The sequence below is a fragment of the Neofelis nebulosa genome, chromosome 5 (assembly GCF_028018385.1).
Source record: "Neofelis nebulosa isolate mNeoNeb1 chromosome 5, mNeoNeb1.pri, whole genome shotgun sequence".
Lineage (NCBI taxonomy): Eukaryota > Metazoa > Chordata > Mammalia > Carnivora > Felidae > Neofelis > Neofelis nebulosa.
Genome location: NC_080786.1, coordinates 58,621,387 through 58,644,085, shown reverse-complemented (window position 1 = coordinate 58,644,085; position 22,699 = coordinate 58,621,387). Strand labels below are relative to the sequence as shown.

Genomic DNA, 22,699 nt, shown 5'->3' with positions numbered 1-22,699 from the left:
TTTGAGATACTATTACTATGATTTCTTTAGCCACTATTTATTTATGGTAAAAGAGGCTATATTGAAGGACTTTTAGTGGTTCCCATGCTTGAGGTTCTGCTAAAATGAAAACATTAGGTAATAATACCTAATACCTATACCTATACCTATAATACCTAATACCTATAAAATAGGCGTAATACACAGTTCAGAATTAATCATGACATCCTTTTCAAACACCCTTTCCAATATTTTGTTTTATATACTTTTCACGTGTTGACATTTGGAAACCTGTCTTTTGGCTTTAGATCTTATTACTCTGTGCATATTATCTATGATTCAGTAAGTTTTAACTGCAGCTATAAATAACTCAGTATACTTATATATGTACAATGATTTTATTATCCCTGAAAGCTGGTATACCTTTACTTGTCATCAAATAGATTAGTTTTGGTTTTGCAAGACTCGTATTTATTAGCTTACAAGTCAACACACATTTATTAAGTATCTGCTCTATTTTCAGAGTGAAGTAGCATTTAGGAAAAATAAGATGTTTGTTGATATATAGGGAGAAAACATATTATATATGAAGCTTTTCAAATTATAAATCAGAATAGAATTAAACCCAAATTTTGCTTTGTGACTTTGGCATAAACGTTAGTCTCTGTCTCAATGAAACATCTGTAAAATGGAAATTATAAATTCTATTAACAGGATTTGGTAAGGATTGAAGATTATGTAGGTAAGTCTTTTAGCACATAGTATTGATAGCTATGTTGTACACACCTGAAACCAGTAGGAAGTAAAGCAAGATGTACCTACTCTTTTTTTTTTTTTTCAACGTTTATTTTATTTTTTGGGACAGAGAGAGACAGAGCATGAACGGGGGAGGGACAGAGAGAGAGGGAGACACAGAATCGGAAACAGGCTCCAGGCTCTGAGCCATCAGCCCAGAGCCTGACGCGGGGCTCGAACTCACGGACCGTGAGATCGTGACCTGGCTGAAGTCGGACGCTTAACCGACTGCGCCACCCAGGCGCCCCAAGATGTACCTACTCTTAAGTGTATTTTTTAAATGTTATAAAAATTTTGAAAAGAGAAAAACTTGAAGAGCTGAAATGTTTAAAAGGCTTTGTGCAAGAACTGATGCATGAAAAATGATGGGTAGATTTTGAGGATGGTTACTGTAGAAATGGTGACACTAAAATATCGTGAAACATTTTAGCAGAAATTTGACAGGAAAAAATTCTGAATTTAATTTCAGAACTTTTGACTTTGAAGGATGAAAGTTCATTCAAATAGGGGTGCCTGGGTGGCTCAGTCGGTTAAGCATCTACCTCTTGATCTTGGCTCAGAGCATGATCTCACAGCTCATGACTTTGAGCCCCACATAGGGCTCTTCTGTTTCCCCTTCTCTCTGCCCCTCCTCTGCTTGTGCGCACTCTCTCTCTCTCTCTCTCAAAATAAATAAACTTAAAAAAAAATTTAAAAAAAGAAAGTGCATTCAGGTAAAAATGTAGAATAGAATGTAAGGCATATTGCAGTTTCGGTGAGAAGATGAAACAAGAAAAAAATATACAGTAGAATGTTAGTCATACTACAGTTTTGGTGAGAAGATAAGCTAGAAAAACAAATTTAGCAGTTTGCAGTATAGAGATGACAATTGAAGGATGAGTTCTCTAAGGGATAGGATGTTGAGAAGGAACAGAGCACCAAAGTAATTTTGAAAGTCAATAAAACATATTATTTTTTTTGCTGTTCTATCTTTTAAGATCCAGCTCAATATTGCCTTGACAATGATGAAAAATATGAAAAGTCCACTTTCAGAAAGTGAATATTGTGCCTCCTTAAAATTCTATTTGGAAAACAAAGATGTAAATCTAGTTATATTTTAACCAATATACTGGTAAAAATATTTCATTTATAGATCAGGTAGGTACATTTATTTTTCTAACGTGATTTCCCCCCACAATACTGAATCTCTTCTGTGTAGGAAATCTTTGAGGAACAGAAAAGTATGTTTATTTTTAGTAATGTTCACTTTCTTAAAAAAGTCCAAGGCAAACTTTAAGCTAAAGAGAATGCATTGGTTTCATGACCCTGAATTATAACTGAAAATAAATTTACTGTTTTCTATACCAATTTCTGATAAAAAGTTATATTGAATACAGACAATTCCATTTTCCTATAGATTCTTATTTAGCAGTTAATTGTGATTAGAGATAACCATATTTATATTCAGTGCTTGTTCATAAGATAAGTTGCGTCTTTGAAATGTGGATATCATGAAAATATAATCAATTGTTTCATTCATGATTAATTATTTTTAAGTTGCAGAAATAATTTCAACGTTAGGGAACTAATCAGGGGCACCTACGTGGCTCAATTGGTTAAGCATCCAACTTCAGCTCAGGTCATGATCTCCAGGTTCATGGTTTCAAGCCCCTTGTCGGGCTCTGTGCTGACAGCTCAGAGCCTGAAGCCTGCTTCAGTTTCTGTGTCTCCCTCTCTCTCTCTCTGCCCTTCCCCCACTTGCTCTCTTTCTCTAAAATAAATGAATATTAAAAAAAAAGATGTTGGTTAGCTGTTAAAAAAAGATTAGGGAACTAATCATATGTTTTAAAAAAGTTATATCTATTAATAGCATTGACTGTTTTCTAGTTTAACTCAAATTATCCATATTACTGTTTCTCATAGTGAAGATACTTGATTGACTCAATGTAATATTTTAGGCATCTTTTTTATCTTGTAAACCATATTCTAATGAATTTGTTTTCTAGCATCCTTTCCTCATATTCTTCCAAAAAGAGAAGAAAAATGCTATATAAGAAGAAAAGTATAATGGATAATATTTAGATTTAGAACCTGAGTACTTGTATTTATCTTTGAACGTGCACACACACACACACACACACACACACACACACACACCTACGAAACTTCTTGGGCTATATATGGTTGAATTACTGCCACTCAACTCCATCTATCCTTTGCTTCTGAGATGAAAGAGCAAGAAATACAAAGGAGAGTGAAATTCAGGTGCGTTCTTGCCAGCTCCTTTACTTTTGCAGGAAGGTGTCAAAGTACCATCTTTCAGCTGACCATTCAAGTACATTCAATGGAGAACAACATTTGAGGTGACCCTTAGGGAGTGTAACCAAAGTCACTGCCAATTAACTCTTACCAAGTGGTCAATTTAGTGGGACAGTGATCCTATTTTATAAAACTGTAATCCTGATAATGTGTACTAAAGCCAGTTTTCTGGTTTTAATGTTTTCTGTTTCCAGACAGCTAAAACATGTCAAAGGACCCAAATTACATTTTGCTTTTTTGACTCAGTAATATTTATTACTGGGATTTTACACATCTTCACATTTGAAAATACAATTTTTTTTGCTTATGTTTATTGAACATCAGACTGAGGGAAATCTTTGCAAGTATAATCACACCTAAGGATGTCCTAATTATAGGAAACTTGTACTTTGTTGTCACTAATAACAGAACTTGTTCTTTTTTTTCCATTTTCCACTATTTTTATTTAAAAGTGTGGGTAAAATTCATGATAATACCCAAATGTAATAACTGCACAAACATGGCTTTACCAACAAAAACAACAAACCTGCTTAAACTAAATTATGAGTTACTGTCCTGTAACATTTTGTATCTCAGCTTATGATTGCTCAGAATATTTTTTCATCTAGTGATGTCCAGAGGTGTGGATTGTAAGACACAGGTGGTTTGGGGTGTCAGTATATATCAAAAGGTGTAGTTGAATCAAAAATTGAAAACAGGAAAGTTAGGCATTCTAACATATATAGCTAGATTAAGCCAGATAAACAAAAATTTAGTCTTTAAATACCATGTTCTTTTTAAATTATTTATGAATTAATATTAATTATACTAAACATACTTTTGGCATTTTTTCATTAGGCTTATACTGGGGGCCAGTAGAAAAAACAAACCAATGAAGCTCATTGCCTTTGAAACTCTGAACAATATGATGTAGTTTTGATTACCTGAGTTTTATACAAAAATGCACTTGAAATAAATACATTTACGCTGTAAGTACAAGGAATTGGTGTAAACTTTCTGAACAGATGGTTTTATTTTAGCTAATGAACACTAGGAATTGCATAAATCATTCTGACTTTCACTTGGCATAGGCTACCAGAGAGCATAGAACAAATTTTATGGTCATTGATCTCAAATATTCAAGGAATTGTGTCATAATTTTTGCATTATCATTCATCCTAATTTCTTCTAATTGTATTTATTATCACTAATTATAAATTTCGTATTTTGTGATGTTTAATACATTTATATAAGCTTTCAAGTTCTTTTTGTTATCTGTAAGAGAGTTGTATGTAAACAAATAAATAGGTCTACTTGCTGATGCACTCAGTGATATTTACTGAGTATTTACTATTTGATAGACCACAATATGAGGCCATATTCTAAGTGGTTTGGAATATTGAAGGATTCTTAGACATTGGCAAATATAAACAAATATTTTTAAAACAAATTACAAAAGAAATACATGAGAGAACATAACATACCATATGGAGTTGTACAGATAACAGAAATTGCTAACAGCTAGGGTAAGAAAAGAGGTGTGGAAAGTTAAAAAAAAAAGTCTCCATAATTGTGAGAACATAAGTCTTGATCTCTAAAAAGTGGTAGGATTTAAATATCAGCACTGTGCTGTATGGAATAAAATTCTTGTAAATATAGTGTAGTGAGTTTGCTTCTAAAAATGTTAACTTACATTTTTTATAGGTAGCAGCCTGTCCAAGTTTAATAAGCTAAATGAGAGAAATAAATTTCTTCTGACAAATTTTGGCAGGATAACCTTTATAACAGCAGATAGAATGTATTATTTTCTTTGAAGCTTTGTATTATGTTTAGTAGAATTTAGTAATTGACTTTATCTAAAATTTATTTCTCTGTGATAGACATGGTATACTATGGTATGGAGGAAACAAATATAATAAAAGCAAAAACAAAAATAACCAAGTGGTAGGTTACATACTACTTAATGTTCATTGTCTCAAATATTTTAATTAAAATGATTTAAGGGATGCTGGGTAGCTCCGTCAGTTGAGCATCTGATTTCGGCTCAGGTCATGATCTTGCAATTTGTGAGTTCAAGCCCTACATCGGGCTGTCTGCTGTAAGCACAGAGGCTGCTTCATAACCTCTATCTTCCTCTCTCTCTGGCCCTTTCCCGATTGCTCTCTCTTTCTCTCTCAAAAAGTAAACATTAAAAAATAAGTACAACAAAACAACTTAATAGACAAAACATTCAAGTGGCTAAAACTCCAAACCAAAACTCCTTAATGTCATTCCATTATGGCTAAAATTACAAAATAAACAAAATAAGAAGAGTCCGTCCATGTCTAATATATTTTTTAATTTAGAACATCAGAGAGCAAAAATTAAGAGGATGAAGTATTAAAACAAGAAAACAAAAATCAAGCAAAAACCATCTGAAAAATGAAGACTCACCCTTGAAATCTATAGCATTGTGTCCCTGTTTTTATATTATTTTTGCTTCCATTCCCTTATGTTCATCTTTTTTGTATCTTAAATTCCACATATGAGTGAAGTCATATGATATTTGTCTTTCTCTGACTGACTAACTTCGCTTAGCATAATACCCTCTAGTTCCATCCACATAGTTGCAAATGGCAAGATTTCATTCTTTTTGAATGCTGAGTAATACTCCACTACATATGTAGACCACATCTTCTTTATCCATTCATCTGTTGATGGACATTTGGGCTCTTTTCTGTTTCTCTTGGCTGTTGTCGAGAGCGCTGCTGTAAACATTGGGATGCATGTGCCTGTTCGAAACAGCACACCTGTACCCCTTGGGTAAATACCTGGTAGTGCAATTTCTGGGCCATCAGATAATTCTATTTTTACTTTTTTGAGGAAGCTCCATACTGTTTTCCAGAGTGGTTGCAACAGTTTGCATTCCAACCAACAATGCAAAAGAGTTCCTGTTTCCCCGCGTCCCCACCAACATCTGTTGTTGCCTGAGTTGTTAATGTAAGCCATTCTGACAGGTGTGAAGTGGTATCTCACTGTGGCTTTGATTTGTAATTTTCTGATAATGAGTGATGTTAAGCATTTTTTCATGTGTCTGTCCACCATCTGGATATCTTCTTTGGAGAAGTGTCTATTCATGTGCTTCGCTGGGTTATCTGTTTTGGGGGTGTTGAGTTTGAGAAGTTCTTTATAAACTTTGGATACTAACTCTTTATCTGATATGTCATTTGTGAATATCTTCTCCCATTTCATCAGTTGCTTTTTACTTTTGGTGATTATTTCCTTCACTGTGCACAAACTTTTTGTTTTTATGAGGTCCCAATAGTTCATTTTTGCTTTTGTTTCCCTTGTCTCCAGAGACGTGTTGAGTAAGAAATTGCTGCGGCCAAGGTCAAAGAGGTTTTTGCCTGCTTTCTTCTCTAGGATTTTGATGGATTCCTGTCTTAATTTAGGTCTTTCATCTATTTTGAGTTTATTTTTGTGTATGATATAAGAAAGAGGTCCAGATTCATTTTTCTGCATGTTGCTGTCCAGTTTTCCCAACACCATATATGTTTTCCACATAGAGTGTCATGTCATCTGAGAAGAGTGAAAGTTTGACTTCCTCCTGACCGATTTGGATGCCTTTTATTCATTTGTGTTGTCTCATTGCTCGGGCTAAGACTTCCAATACTATGTTGAATAACAGTGGTGAGAGTGGACATCCCCGTCATGTTCCTGACCTTAGGGGGAAGGCTCTCAATTTTTCCCCATTGAGGATGATATTAGCATTAGGTCATTCATATATGGCTTTTAGGATCTTGAGGTATGATCCTTCTATCCCTACTTTCTTGAGGGTTTTAATCAAGAAAGAATGCTGTATTTTGTCAAATGCTTCTCTGCATCTATTGAGACGATCATTTGGTTCTTATCCTTTATTGGATTAATGTGATGTATCCCATTGATTGTTGTGCAGATATTGAACCAACCCTTCATCCCAGATATAAATTCCACTTCGTCGTGGTGAATAATTTTTTAATGTATTGTTGGATCCATTGGCTAGTAACTTGTTGAGGATTTTTGCATCCATGTTCATCAGGAAAATTGGTCTATAGTTCTCTTTTATAGTAGGGTCTTTGTCTGGTTTTGGAATCAAGATAATGCTGGCTTCATAGAAATAGTTTGGAAGTTTTCCTTCCATTTCTATTTTTTGGAACAGACTTAAGAGAATAGGTGTTAACTCTTCTCTAAATGTTTGGTAGAATTCCCCTGTAAAACCATCCAGCCCTGGACTCTTGCTTTTTGGGAGATTTGATTACTAATTCAATTTCTTTACTGGTTATGGGTCTGTTCAAATTTTCTATTTCTTCCTGTTTCAGTTTTGGTAGTGTATATGTTTCTAGGAATTTGTCCATTTCTTCCAGATTGCCCATTTTATTGGTGTATAATTGCTCATAATATTCTCTTATTATTGTTTGTGTTTCTGCAGGGTTTGTTGTGATCTCTCTCTTTCATTCTTGATTTTATTTATTTGGGTTCTTCCCTTTTTCTTTTGATCAAACTGGCTAGTGGTTTATCAATTTTGTTAATGCTTTCAAAGAACCACCTCCTGGTTTCATTTATCTGTTCTACTGGGTTTTTTTGTTTGTTTTGTTTTGGTTTGGTTTGGTTTGGTTTCAATAGCATTGATTTCTGCTCTAATCTTTCTCATTTCCTGTCTTCTGCTGGTTTGGGGTCTATTTGCTGTTCTTTTTCTAGCTCTTTGAGGTGTAAGGTTACATTGTGTATCTGAGACCTTTCTTCCTTCTTTAGGAAGGCCTGGATCGCTATATACTTTCCTCTTATGACCACCTTTGCTGCATCCCAGAGGTTTTGGGCTATGGTATTATCATTTTCATTGGTTTCCACTTACTTTTTAATTTCCTCTTTAATTTCTTGGTTACCCCATTCATTCTTTAGTAGGGTGTTCTTTAGTCTACAAGTATTTGTTATCTTTCCAAATGTTTTCTTGTGGTTGATTTAGAGCTTCATAGCGTTGTGGTCTGAAAATATGCACGGTGTGATCTTGATTTTTTGCACTTGTTGAGGGCTGATTTGTGTCCCCGTCTATTTTATTATTATAGTAATATAGAGGCTGATGAAAATTAATATTTGGAGAGAAAATGTAGTTTCTAGTCAACATGTAAGAAGCTAGGAATTGCTAATATACCTTAACAAGAAAATAAAAAGCTGAGCAAACTGAAAAATCATAAACTCTTATTATGTCTGACAGGTAGGATCATAGGACTAACCACTACTCTCAAATTAGAGAGGCTAGCAGACAAATACAGACAATCGTTTCTTCTTGACAAGAAACCCAGGTCCACAAAGCTCAATGGGAACCCACACCAAGGTAAGGAAACCTGAACTACAACTGATGAATAGATGGGAGCTCAATGTGGATAAGTCTGAGAGAAAAAAAAACAGGGGACCACAGTCATCAAGGGCTCCCACTCTTTTATGAGTTTTACCTCCAAGAAGATGAATATCTGAGAAAAATCTTCTTCCAGCAAGAGGAGAGAAAAGAAACCATTTTGAAATATTCTAGAGCATTCTGTTCTTCTTAACAAGATCTGCCCTCAGGAGAATCTGTCTAATAAGAGCCTAACCCTACTGGCGCTTTATCAGAACCTAACTAACCTGGGAGAAGAGACATCAATAACTATAGCTGGTTCTAACCTTCTGAATGGGAAAATAGAAATACCCAACTCAAGGCTCCTTTAGCTATTTTGTCCCAACTAAGATGGAGAGGGTAAAAAAAAAAAAAAAAAAAAAAAAAAACTAAGAAGTTTGAGTGAAGTTCATAGTCTAGAAGTACAGGTCACTAAAAGACTAAAACCTTCTCATAACACTGTAGAATTCTTCCCTTCTCTTTATACATTACCAGATTACTGAAGGACTGTTTATAGCAGTGTTTTTTTACACCTATACATCATATCTAGCTATCAGGAAAAAAATTACAAGAATTACTAAAAGCCAAACAACGACAACAACAAAAACAAGTTTGAAAAAATAGAGTATTAGAACCTGAATCAGATATGGCAGAGATATTGTATTTACCAGACCTGGAATATAACAAAAATATGACTAAAAAGTTAAAGTCTCCAATGGATGAAACAGAAAGCATGCAAAAACATATGGGTAATTTTAGAAAAGAGAATGGACAGCCTAAGTAATAACCAAAAGTAAATGATACCAAAAACACTGTAACAGAATGAAGAATGGCTTTGATGGGTTTGTCAGTAGATGTTAAATGGCTCAGGCAAGAATCTCTTAGCTTATCCTAATAGAAACTACTCAAACTGAAAAAACAAAGAAGAGTGTGGGTGAAAAAAAAGAACAGGATATTTAAAGACCATGTGACAACTACAGTGGTGTAACATACTCATAATGGGAATTCCAGAAGGAGAAAAAAGAGAAAGAATACAAGAAATATTTGAAGCAATAATGACTGTTTCCCCAATTTTTTTAAAACAATTAATGTTTATTTATTTTTGAGAGAGAAAGAGTGTGAGCAGGGGAGGGGCAGTGAGAAAGGAAGACACAGAATCCAAAGCAGGCTCCAGGCTCTGAGCTGTCAGCACAGAGCCTGATGTGGAGCTCACAAACCACAAGATCATGACCTGAGCCAAAGTCAGATACCTAACCGACTGAGCCACCCAGGCACCCCGAGAGTTTTCCCAAATTAATGTTACATACTGAACCATAGATCAAGGAAGGTTGTAAAACTCTTAGTAGGATAAATCCTCAAAAAACCACACCTATGCATATCATTTTCCAACTACAGAAAATCAAAGATTTAATATATATGTATGTTGAAAGAAGCCATAGATTAAAAACAATTTACTTATTCAGAATCAAAAATAAGAATTACACCCAGAAATGATGTAAGCAAAAAGAGAGTGGAGTAAATATTTTGACAGGAAAGAAATTGCCAGCCTAGAATTTTCTTCTGAGCAAAAATTGCCTTACAAAAGTGAAGGAGAAATACTTTCTCAGACAAACGCAAATTGAGGGAATATGTTGCCAGTAGACATTCCTTGCAAGAAATGTTAAAAGAAACTCTTGAAAGAGAAAGGAAATGATAAAAGTCAGAAACTCAGATCTACATAGAGAAAAGAAGAATATTGGATAAGGAATAGGTGAAGGTAAAATAAAAACTTATTTTTTTCTCATTCTTAATGGTCCAACTGGTAACAGTGTGTTCAAAATAATAGCACCAATGTAGTTGATCATGTATGCTTCTGTATTATATGTGTTGTGTATGTTTATGTATAGGTGAAATGAATCACAGCATGAAACAAAAGATGGAAGGAAGGAATTAGTATAAATTTTTTAAATAAGATATACTACCTGTGAAGTGGTAGAGAGTTATTTGAAAGTGGACTTGGGGAGGACCTGGGTGGCTCAGTTGGTTGAGCATATGACTTTGGCTCAGGTCATGATCTCACATTTTGTAAGTTTGGGCCCCACATCAGGTTCTGTGCTGACAGCTCAGAGCCTGAAGCCTGCTTTGAGTTCTGTGTCTCCTCTTTCTGCTCCTCCCTTGCCCCTGCTCAAACTCTGCTCTCTCTCTCAAAAACATTATTAATGTTTTAATAAGCATTAAAATTTTTTAAAGTAAATGGATGGAGAAAAATGTACCATGGTAACAGTGATCAAAAGAAAGCAAGAGTAGCTATACTAATTTCAGACAGATGAATTCAGGTCAAGGAAAATTATTAAGAATAAAGAGGGGCATAACACAATGATACATGGTAAATTTTTCAAGAAGACAAAACTATCCTTAATATGTGTGCTCCACCAACAGAGTATCAAAATATATGAGTCAAAAGCTAATAGAATTGCAAGGAGGAATAGATGAATCTACTATTACAGTTGGAAACTTCAACACCCATTTATTGGAAATGGACAGATTCAGAAGTCAGAAAATCAGTAAGAATACAGCTGAACTTAATGCCACCACCTATCAACTGTTATAATGGATATCAATAGAATGCTTTATCTAACAGCTAAATGCACATTCTTTTCAAGTCCCCAGGTCATCTTCACTGAGACAGACCACATTCAGAGCCATAAAATGCACCTTATCAAATTTAAAAGAATAGATATCATACAACTCAGATCACAATGGAATTAAACTATAAATCAATAAGAGTTGGTAAGTCCAAAAATACATGGAGATTAAGCAACACTTTAAATAGCATGTGGGTCAAAGAAGAAATCGCAAGAGAAAGTTCAAAAATAGTTTGAACTAAATGAAAATGAAAATACAACTTATAAAAATGTTTTGGATGTAGCAAAAGCACTCCTTAAAGGAAAATGTATAGCATTGAATGCATATATTAGGAAAGAAGAAATATCTAAAATAAATCATTTAAGCATCCATTTTAAGAAAGTATGAAAATAAGAAAATCAGAATCCAAGGTAAGCAGAATAAAAGAGATACAAATTAGAGCAAAAATCAATTAAATTGAAAGCAAGAAGTGAGTAGAGAAAATTAAAAGCCAGAAATATGGTTCTTTGAAAACTTCAATACAATTGATAAACTTTTAGCCAGGCTAACTAAGGAAAAAAAGAAACAGGAAACAAATTATTAACAACAGAAATGAAAGAGGGTGCAGAGCCACAGAGTACATGAACATTATGAGGAAGATAATATTAACAATTGTATACTTACAAATTTGATAAACTAGTTGAATAGACTAGTTTTTGAAAGAGACGGTCTGCCAAAACATTCACTAGAAGAAAAGACAATCTAAATAGGCACACACCTATTAAAGAAATCAAATCAGGGGCGCCTGGGTGGCGCAGTCGGTTAAGCGTCCGACTTCAGCCAGGTCACGATCTCGCGGTCCGTGAGTTCGAGCCCCGCGTCAGGCTCTGGGCTGATGGCTCGGAGCCTGGAGCCTGTTTCCGATTCTGTGTCTCCCTCTCTCTCTGCCCCTCCCCCGTTCATGCTCTGTCTCTCTCTGTCCCAAAAAATAAATAAAAAACGTTGAAAAAAAAAAAAAAAAAAAAAAAAAAAAAGAAATCAAATCAATTAAGCACTCATCTTCCAGAAAAGAATGTAGTAATCCTAGATAGTTTTGTGAATTCTGCTAAACTTTTAAATAAGAAATTATATCAAATCTCTACAATCTCTTTGAGAAGATAATGGAAGAGAGATTACTTCCTAACTCATTGTATGAGGCCAGCATCACCCAAAACCAAAACCAAAGATATTACAAGAAACAGAAGCTACATACCAATTTCTCTCATGAACATAAATGAAAAATCCTCCAAATTATTAGCAAATTCAATCCAAAAATGCACAAAAAGAACTATATACTATGACCAAGTCTGATTTATTTCAGATATGCAAGGCTGGTTCAACATCTGAAAATCAATGTAATATATCACACAGGTGAAAGATGAAAAATCACATAGTAATAACAATATATTCAGAAAAAGCATTTGACAGGGGCTCCTGTGTGGCTCAGTTGGTTGAGCGTCTGACTTCAGCTCAGGTCATGGTCTCAGAGTCCTGTGAGTTCGTGCCCCACGTCGGGCTCTGTGCTGACCGCTCAGAGCCTGGAGCCTGATTTGGGTTCTGTGTCTCCCTCTCTCTCTGCCCCTAACCCACTCACATTCTGTCTCTGCCTCTCTCAAAAATAAATAAACATTACAAAAAAAAAAAAAAAAGAAAAAACATTTGACAAAATCCAATACCCATTCATGATAACTGTCAGAAAACTAGGAATAGAGAACTTTTTCATCCTGATAAAGAGCATCTGCAAAAAAACCTGTAGCTAAAATTGTATGTAATGGTGAGAAATTCAAAGCTTTCCCACTAAGATCAGAAACAAGGTAAAATGGAGTGCCTGGGTGGCTCAGTCAGTTAAGCTACCAACTTCCGCTCAGGTCATGTCTGGTGGTTCACGAGTTCAAGCCCCATATCAGGCTCTGTGCTGACAGCAAAGAGACTAGAGCCTGCTTCAGATTCCGTGTCTCCCTCTCTCTGCCACTCCCCCATTCATGTTCTGTCTCTCTAAGTCTCTCAAGAATAAGTAATAAACATTAATTTTTTTAAAAAAAGATAACATGTCCCCTCTCACCACTCCCTTTCAACATTATACTGGAAGCCCCAAATAAAGCAAAAAATCAAGGAAAAGAGATAAAAATTATACATTGAAAAGAAAAAAAATGCCTTTTTTTTATAGATGGCATAAATGTCTATGTAGAATATCTGAAAGAATTGACAGAAAAACTCCTGGAAATAGGGAAGCTTGGGTGACTCAGTCAGTTGAACATCCAACTCTTGATTTTGGCTCAGGTCATGATCCCAGGGTGTGGGATCAAACCCCATGTCAGGCTCCATGCCTAGCATGGAGCCTGCTTAAGATCCTTTCTCTCTCTCTCTCTCTCTCTCTCTCTCTCTCTCTCTCTCTCTCTCTCTCTCCCTCCCTCCCCGCCTCTCCCCCTCCCCTGCACCATGGGTGTGCTCTATCTCTCTCTCTGAAAAACAAACAAACAAACCAAAAAAGCCTCCTGGAACTAATAAACAATTATAGCAAGGCTGAAAAACACAAGGTCAGTGAAGTCAGTATACAAAAGTTAGTCACTTTCCTATATGCAAGAAATAAAAACATGGAACTTGAAATTAAAATCAGAATACCATTTACATTAGCACTTTCAAAATAAAATATTAGGTACAAATCTAACAAAATGTGTAAAGATCTATGTGAGGAAAACTATAAAACTCTGATGAATGAAATAAAAATAAATGGGAGTATTCCACATTTTGGATAAGACAACTCTATATGGTCAAGATCTCAGTTTTTCCCAACAAGATGTATAGGTTTAATGCAATTCCAACCAAAATCCAACTTTGTGTGTGTGTATCTACAAACCGATCTAAAGCTTATCTAGTGAGACAAAAGACTCAGAAAGGCCAACTGTATATTGAAGGAGGAAAACAAAGAAGACTGACACTACTGTCTTCAAGTCTTGCTATAAAGAAGTAGTAACCCAGACGTGTGATAATGGTGAAAGAATGGATGAATCACCCAGAAATAGACCCACATAAATATGGTAGACTGGTCTTTCAAAAGGAGAAAAGGCAATACAATGGAGAAAGGAAAGTCTTTCACCTTATGATGCTGGAAAACTGGACATTGAAATGCAAAAAATAAATCTAGACATAAACCTTACACCCTTGACAAAAATGTAAAACATGCAGATGCTTTTGTAACTGACTGGTTGGCTCAGTCGGTTAAGTGTCTGACTTGATTTTGTCTCAGGTCATGATTTCAGGGTTCATGAGACCAAGCCCCACATCAGGGTACACACTGACAGTGCAAAACCTGCATCAGATTCTCTCACTCCCTTTCCCTCTGCCCCTCTCCCATAAGCACACTCATTTTCTCTTTCTCTCAAAATAAAGTTTTTTTGAAAAGTAATTTTAAAATATGTAAATGTAAAATGAAAGACTATAGAACTCCTAGAAGGTAACATATCAGAAATTATAGATGGCTTTTGGATAATTGATTATGGCAATGAGTTTTCAAATACAACACCAAGGACATAATTTGTAAAAGAAAAATTGACAAACCAGGCTTAAATAAAATTGAAAACTTACTCTCCAAAAGACAATGTCAAGAGAATAAGAAGACTACTCACAGACTGGGAGAAAATATTTTCAAAAGATGCACTGATAAATTGCTCTTATTTAAGATATACAAAGAACACTTAAAACTCAACAATAAGAAAACAAACAACCTGATTAAAAAATTAGTCAAAAGACCATAATATGCACCTCAGCAAAGATGATATACAGATAGAAAATGGCCATATGAAAAGAGGCTCCACATGTCTCATAAGGGAAATGCAAATTAAAACAATGACACACCACTACACACTCATGTAGAACAACATGAACTCTCATTTATTGTTGGTGGGAATGCAAAATGTTGCAGCTACTTTAGGAGGGAGTTTAGCAGCAGCTTATGAAAGTAAATATATTGTTATGATATGATTCATACAATGCAATAGATTGAATACTTATGTCCATACAAAACCTGCACACATATTTATAGCAGTTTTATTCGTAATTTTAAAAATTAGAAGTAAATAAGATATCCTTTAGTGGGTTAATGGATTAAAAAACTGTGGTTAGGCACCTATGTAGCTCAGTCAGTTAAGCATCTGACTTCGGCTAAGGTCATGATCTCCCGGTTTGTGAGTTTAAGCCCTGCAACTGGCTCTGCACTTACAGCTCAGATCCTTGGGATTCTATGTCTCCCTCTCTGTCTCTGCCCCTCTATCATTCGTGTTCAGTCTCTCTGTCACTCAAAAATAAAATAAACTTAAAAAAAAAATTAAAAACCACTTTGTGGGGCGCCTGGGTGGCGCAGTCGGTTAAGCGTCCGACTTCAGCCAGGTCACGATCTCGCGGTCCGTGAGTTCGAGCCCCGCGTCAGGCTCTGGGCTGATGGCTCGGAACCTGGAGCCTGTTTCCGATTCTGTGTCTCCCTCTCTCTCTGCCCCTCCCCCGTTCATGCTCTGTCTCTCTCTGTCCCAAAAATAAATAAAAAACGTTGGAAAAAAAATTAAAAAAAAAAAAAAAACCCACTTTGTTACATCCAGGCAATGGAATATTATGCAAGGCTAAAAAGAAATTAGCTATTAAGTTTCCATGAAAAGACTTGAAAGAGCCTTAAATGCATATTACTAATTGAAAGAAGCCATTTAAAAAGGCTGCCTACTGTATCATTCCAACTATATGATATTCTGGAAAAGGCAAAACTATGGAGACAGTAAAGATATCAGTGGTTGCCAGGGTTTGGTAGAAAGGAGGGATGAATAGGTAGAGCACAGAGGATTTTTAGGTCTGTGAACTACTCTGTATGCTACCACTCTTATAGTGGTAAATATTTATTCAAATCTATAGAATGTACAACACCAAATGGGAACCCTAATATAAACCATGACTCTGAGTATAAATGATGTGTCATTTAGGTTCATGAATTGTAACAAATGTACCATTCTGTTGGGGCATGTGAAAATGAGGGCAACAATGAATGGGGTGGTGGAGTTATACGGGAAATCTCTATACCTTCTGTGCAATTTTGCTGTGAGCCTAAAACTGCTCTTAAAAAAGTATTAAAAAAAAGAAAATATGCTAAAAGGAAATAACTGTTTATATTTGAGGTAAAAGACAAAGAAACATAATCTTGGGGTATGATGAACTACATTTGTGGTTTACTCAAAAACTATTTACATATAGGTGAAATTTCAATACACATACAATAATTATTTATATTGGGTTACTTTATATATTGTTTAAAATTTAAATTCTAGTTAACTCACAGTTTAGTTTTGGCATCTGGAGTAGAACCCAGTGATTCATCTCTTACATATGACACTTCAGTGCTTATCCCAAAAAGTTCCCTCTATAATGCCCGTCACCCATTGAACCCATCCCCCTACCCATCTCACCTACAGCATCCTTCAGTTTGTTCTCTATGTTTAAGAGTCTCTTATAGTTTGCCCCCTCTCTGTTTTATTTCTTATTTTGGTTTACTTTGAATATTTAAAATGAGAATGAGAACTATCTGTTTAAAAACATTTAGCAAATTACATTTCACATATTGATTGTTCTAAAAAAGAAACAAATCATAAGCAAACAAACAAAATAGAAAGAGGTAGGGGACAACTGCCTTTAAAATTATTACACTTGTTACTGGCACAAAAATAGACACACAGATCAATGGAACATAACAGAAAGCCCAGAAAAAAAAAAAACACAATTATGTGTCAATGAATCTACAACAAATGGGACAAGATAAACAATGGAGAAAGTCTCTTCAACAAATGGTGCTGGTAAAACTGGACAGCTACTTGCCAAATAATGAAACTAAACCACATACATTACAGCATACACAAATTCAAAATGTTTTACAGACCTAAATGTGAGGTCTAAAATCATAAAATTGCCAAGAGAAAGCATAGGCAGTAATATAACATTAGCCATAGAAACATATTTCTAACTATGTCTCCTTTGGCAAAGGAAACTAAAGGAAAATTAAACTCTTGGGACTACACCAAAATAAAAAGCTTTTGCACAGTGAAGGAAAACAACAAAAGAAAACAAAACAATCTACCAAATGAGAACATATATATGTAAATGATATATCCAATAGGGGGTTAATATTCAAAATATAAAAAGAACTCACACAACTCAACACTAAAAAACAAATAATCCAATTAAAAATGGACAGAAGAGGGGCGCCTGGGTGGCGCAGTCGGTTGGGCGTCCGACTTCAGCCAGGTCACGATCTCGCGGTCCGTGAGTTCGAGCCCCGCGTCAGGCTCTGGGCTGATGGCTCAGAGCCTGGAGCCTGTTTCCGATTCTGTGTCTCCCTCTCTCTCTGCCCCTCCCCCATTCATGCTATGTCTCTCTCTGTCCCAAAAATAAATAAAAAACGTTGAAAAAAAAAAATTTAAAAAAAAAAAAAAAAAAAATGGACAGAAGATATGAATAGACATTTCACCAAAGAAGACATATAGACAGCCAACAGACACAAGAAAAGACGCTCAACACCACCAATCATCAGAGAAATGCCATCATGAGATATAGTCTCACACCTGTTGGAACCACTAAAACCAAATACACAAGAAGTTAAGTGTTGGCAAGGACGTGAAGAAAAAAAAGGAACCTTCATGCACTGTTGCTGAGACTGCAAGCTGATACAGCCACTTTTAAAAAGTGTGGAGGTTCCTTAAAATTTGAAAATAGGATTACCATAAGGTCCAGTATTCTACTATTAGGTATTTACCCAAAGAAAACAAAAACACTAATTCAAAAAGATATATGCATCCTATGTTTATTTCAACATTATATACAATACTTAAGATATGAAAACAACACGTGTCCATCAATAGATAAATGGATGAAGATGATATTACACACACACACACACACACACACACAGAGATTATTACTTTAGCCATAAAAAAGAATGAACTCACCATTTGCAGCAACATGGATGAATCTAGAAGGTCTAATGCTAAGTGAAAGAAGTTGGTCAGAGAAACACAAATACCATGTGATTTCACCTATATGTGGAATTTAAGAAACAAAACAGTAAAGAAAAGGAAGAGACAATTAAAAAAAAGAAGAATCTCAACTATAGAGAACAAACTAGTGGTTGCCAGAGGAGAGGTTGGTGAGGGATTAAGTGAAAAAAGTGAAGGGGTTTAAGAATACACTTATCATGTGAACAATGAGTGATGTATAGAATTATTGAATCATAATATTGTACACCTGAAACTAATATAACACTTTGTTAATTATACTTGAATCAAAAACTAAATTAATAAAAAAGAAAATGAGTGTGAGCTGTATGAAAAAAATGATTACACCTGAGTCATTGGGATGTTGGAGTTAAACATTATTTTGTTGTCTCTGTCTCTCACTAAGCTGTGCAAGGCAATGAATTGTCTTTTTATTGTTAAAATCCTTGTGCCTAGAATAGTGCATGATACAGAGAAATTACTGAATAATTGCCAAATAAATTTTTACAATTTAAATGCAAAATGTATTTTATGATAATTATTTTACAGAGAATGTCTTTAAGAAATATAAGGAGTTAAGAGATTAAATTTTTACAAATGTATTTATGATAAAAATATGCTTAATACATAAAATATTTTACCTGGCAAGTTAATTTTATTCATTTTCTCTATTGCATCACAAATTTATTGAATATTTGTTTCTAAGTTAGTGGAATAAAAAATAAAGTTAAATACACTTAAAATATATGTAGGGCTTAACTGTCATTAATAAGACAAGTTCTGAGAAAATTGTAAAGAAAGAAAAGTGTGATATAAACAGATTTTCTAGTACTTTTTTCTCTAATATGTGCCTCTTCATAAGCAGATTCCATGGTTGAAATAAATATGATTCCATTTTGAGGAAAAACTCATTTGAGAAAATACTTTAACTAACCTGACTGTCATGTACAGTTCCTCCAACTTAGTTACCTGAACTCAATTGTCTGTTTTTAGTATTTGACTTTTTTAAAAAACAAAAGATATTTAGAGGAAGAAGGGCCAAGATGACAGAGCAGCATGGAAGTTTTCTGCTTCTTTCATCCCTGAAATGCAGCTAAATCAGCATCACACCATTTTGCACACCTAGAAAATTGGTCTGAAGATTAACACAACAAGATGCATAACTTGAACTGGAGAGCTCGGCAGGTACAAGGCAGGTACAGGCTCGGAGAGGTGAACTGGGGGAGAGGGATGCTGCAGAGGGTAGAGAGCTGTGTTTGCTTGTGAAGAAAGGACAGAGACAGGAGGAAGAGTATAGGAAAAGCACTCCCTCTGAAAGCAGCTGGAGAGAAAAAACAAAGATTAGAAACATCAAGAGACTGACCAAGAAAGGGATAAAGGAGAGATTCCAATACCATTAGGACTCTATAAACAGGGGAGCACAGATAGTAGATGCAAAATCCTCAACAAGATACTAGCCAATTGGATCCAACAATACATTAAAAGAATTATTCACCACGACCAAGTGGGATTTATACCTGGGATACAGGGCTGGTTCAATATACACAAATCAGTCAATGTAATACATCATTAATAAAGGACAAGAACCACATGATACTCTCAATAGATTCAGAGAAAGCATTTGACAAAAATACAGCATCCTTTTTGGATAAAAATCCAGAAGAAAGTAGGAAGATCATACCTCAAGATCATAAAAACCGTATATGAAAGACCCACTTCTAATATCATCCTCAGTGGGGAAAAACTGAGAGCTTTCCTCCTAAGGTCAGGAACATGACAGGGATGTTCAATACATAATATTGTAAGTCCTAGCCTCAGCAATCAGACAACATGAAGGAATAAAAGGCATCCAAATCGGCAAGGAGGAAGTCAAACTTTCACTCCTCACAGAGGACATGATACTGTATGTGGAAAACCGAAAAGATTTCACCAAGAAACTTTAGAACTGATCCATGATTTCAGCAAAGTCACAGAATATAAAATCAGTGCACAGAAATTGGTCTCATTTCTATACACCAATAATGAAGCAAGAGAAAGAGAAATCAAGGAATCAATCCCATTTACAATTGCACCAAAAAACATAAAATACCTAGGAATTCACCAAAGACGTGAAAAATCTATACACTGAAAACAATAGAAAGCTTATGAAAGAAATTGAAGAAGACAGAAACAAATGGAAAAATATTCCATACTCATGGATTGGAAGAACAAATATTGTTAAAATGTCAATACCACCCAAAGCAATCTATATATTCAATGCAATACCTATCAAAATACCACCAGCATTCTTCACAGAGCTAGAACAAACAATCCTAAAATTTGTATGGAACCACAAAAAAACCCGAATAACCTGAGAAATCTTGAAAAGGAAAACCAAAGCTGAAGGCATCACAATGCAGACTTCAAGACGTATTACAAAGCTGTAATCATCAAGACAGTAAGGTACTGTTACAGAAACAGACACTTAGATCAGTGTAACAGAATAGAGTCCACAGAAATGGATTCAGAAATGTATGGCCAACTAATCTTTGACAAAGCAGTTAAGAATATCCAATGGAATAAAGACAGTCTCCTCAGCAAATGGTGTTGAGAAAACTAGATAGTGACATGCAGAAAAGTGAACCTGGACCACTTTCTTACACCACACACAAAAATAAACTCAAAATGGATGAAAGACCTAAATGTAAGACAGGAATCCATCAAAATCCTAGAGGAAAAATCAGGCAAAAACCTCTTTGATCTTGCCTGCAGCAACTTCTTACTCAACACGTCTCCAGATGCAAGGGAAACAAAAGCAAAAAATGAACTATTGGCACCTCATCAAGTTAAAAAGCTCTGCACAATGAAATAAACAATCAGCAAAACTAAAAGGCAACCAACGGAATGGGAGAAGATATTTACAAATCACATATCAGATAAAGGGTTAGTATTCAAAATCTATAAAGAACTTCTCAAACTTAACACCCAAAAAACAAATAATCCAGTGAAGAAATGGACAAAAGACATGAATAGACACTTTTCAAAAGAAGACATCCAGATGGCTAACAAATATATGAAAAATTGCTTAATATCACTCATCATCAGGGATATACAAATCAAAACCACAATGAGATACCACCTCACAGCAATCAGAATGGCTAAAATTAACAACTCAGGCAACCACAGACGTTGGTGAGGATTCAGAGAAAGAGAATGTCTTTTGCATTGCTGATAGGAATGCAAACTGGTGCAGCCACTCCGGAAAACAGTATGGAAGTTCATCAAAAAATTAAAAATAGAACTACTCTATGACCCAGCAACTGCACTACTAGGTATTTATCCAAAGGATATAGGTGTGCTGTTTTGAAGGGGCACATGCACCCCAATGTTTATGGCAGCACTATCGACAGTAGCCAAAGTATGGAGAGCCCAAATGTCCATCAGTATATGAGTGGATAAAGAAGATGTGGCATACACACACACACACACACACACACACACACACACACACACACATTTAATATACACACACAATGGAGTATTACTCGTCAATCACAAAGAACAAAATCTTGCCTTTTGCAACAATGTGGATGGAACTAGAGGGTATTATGCTAAGTGAAATTAATCAAAGAAAGACAAATATATGATTTTACTCATATGTGAAATTTAAGATACAAAACAGATGAACATAAGGAAATGAAAGCATAAATGATATAAAAACAAGGAGGGGCAAAACATAAAAGACTCTTAAATACAGAGAACAAGCTGAGGGTTGCTGGAAGGGTTATGGGTGGGGGATGGGTTAAATGAGCAAGGGGCATTAAGGAAGATTCTTGTTGGGATGGGCACTGTGTGTTATACATAGGGTATGAATCACTGGATTCTACTCTGGAAATCATTATTGCACTATATGCTAACTAACTTGGATGTAAATTTTAAAAAAAGAAAAAAGAAAATGTTTAATTTTAGGTTTTCTTTCTGTATCATTTTTGAGCACCTTCCATTTTTTATTAAAAAACCTATATAATTCTCTCTGGCTGCTTGAAGCTTGGCCACCATCATGAACAACACAGTAACTACCCAGACCACCATGAAGTTCATGACCATCCGACTACTTCAGCAAAAACAAGTGGTCATTGATATTCTTCATCCTGGAAAAGCAACAAAACCCAAGACAGAAGTTTCAAAAAATTAGCCAAATGTACAAAACCACAGAAGATGTCTTCTTTGTGTTTAGATTCAGAACTCATTTTGATAGTGGCAAGACAACTAGCTTTGTTTGGCATGATTTATGATTCTTGGGTTATGCAAAGAAAAATGAACCCAAACATAGACTTGCAAGACATGAACTGTATGAGAAGAAACAGACCTCAAGAAAACAGTGAAAGGAACAGTAGAACAGAGCAAAGAAAGACAGGGGGACTGCAAACACTAGTGTTGGTGCTGGCAAAATATGAGCTGGTGATTGGACAAAAGAAGGAGTAAAGATTCTTTTATCTGTAGTCATTGTGCAGATTTTTCATGAAAGGATTAATGAACTAAGAACTTAAAAAAAACACTTATGTAAATTTGCAGCCACAAAAATCAAACAATATAAAACAAAATAATAAAGCAA

The 22,699-nt window shown here is 35.1% G+C and overlaps 1 protein-coding gene and 1 pseudogene across 1 annotated transcript in view; both read left to right on the top strand.

The window, feature by feature from the left end:
• Nucleotides 1–22,699, top strand: part of SI (sucrase-isomaltase) — a 159,636-nt gene that overhangs the window by 22,855 nt on the left and 114,082 nt on the right. Inside the window, exon 2 of the mRNA XM_058730407.1 lies at nt 3,910–4,040. The gene's annotated coding sequence lies outside the window, so the exon portion shown is untranslated. The remainder of the gene's footprint in view (nt 1–3,909; nt 4,041–22,699) is intronic.
• On the top strand, nt 22,058–22,601 carry LOC131512119 (small ribosomal subunit protein eS24-like; annotated as a pseudogene).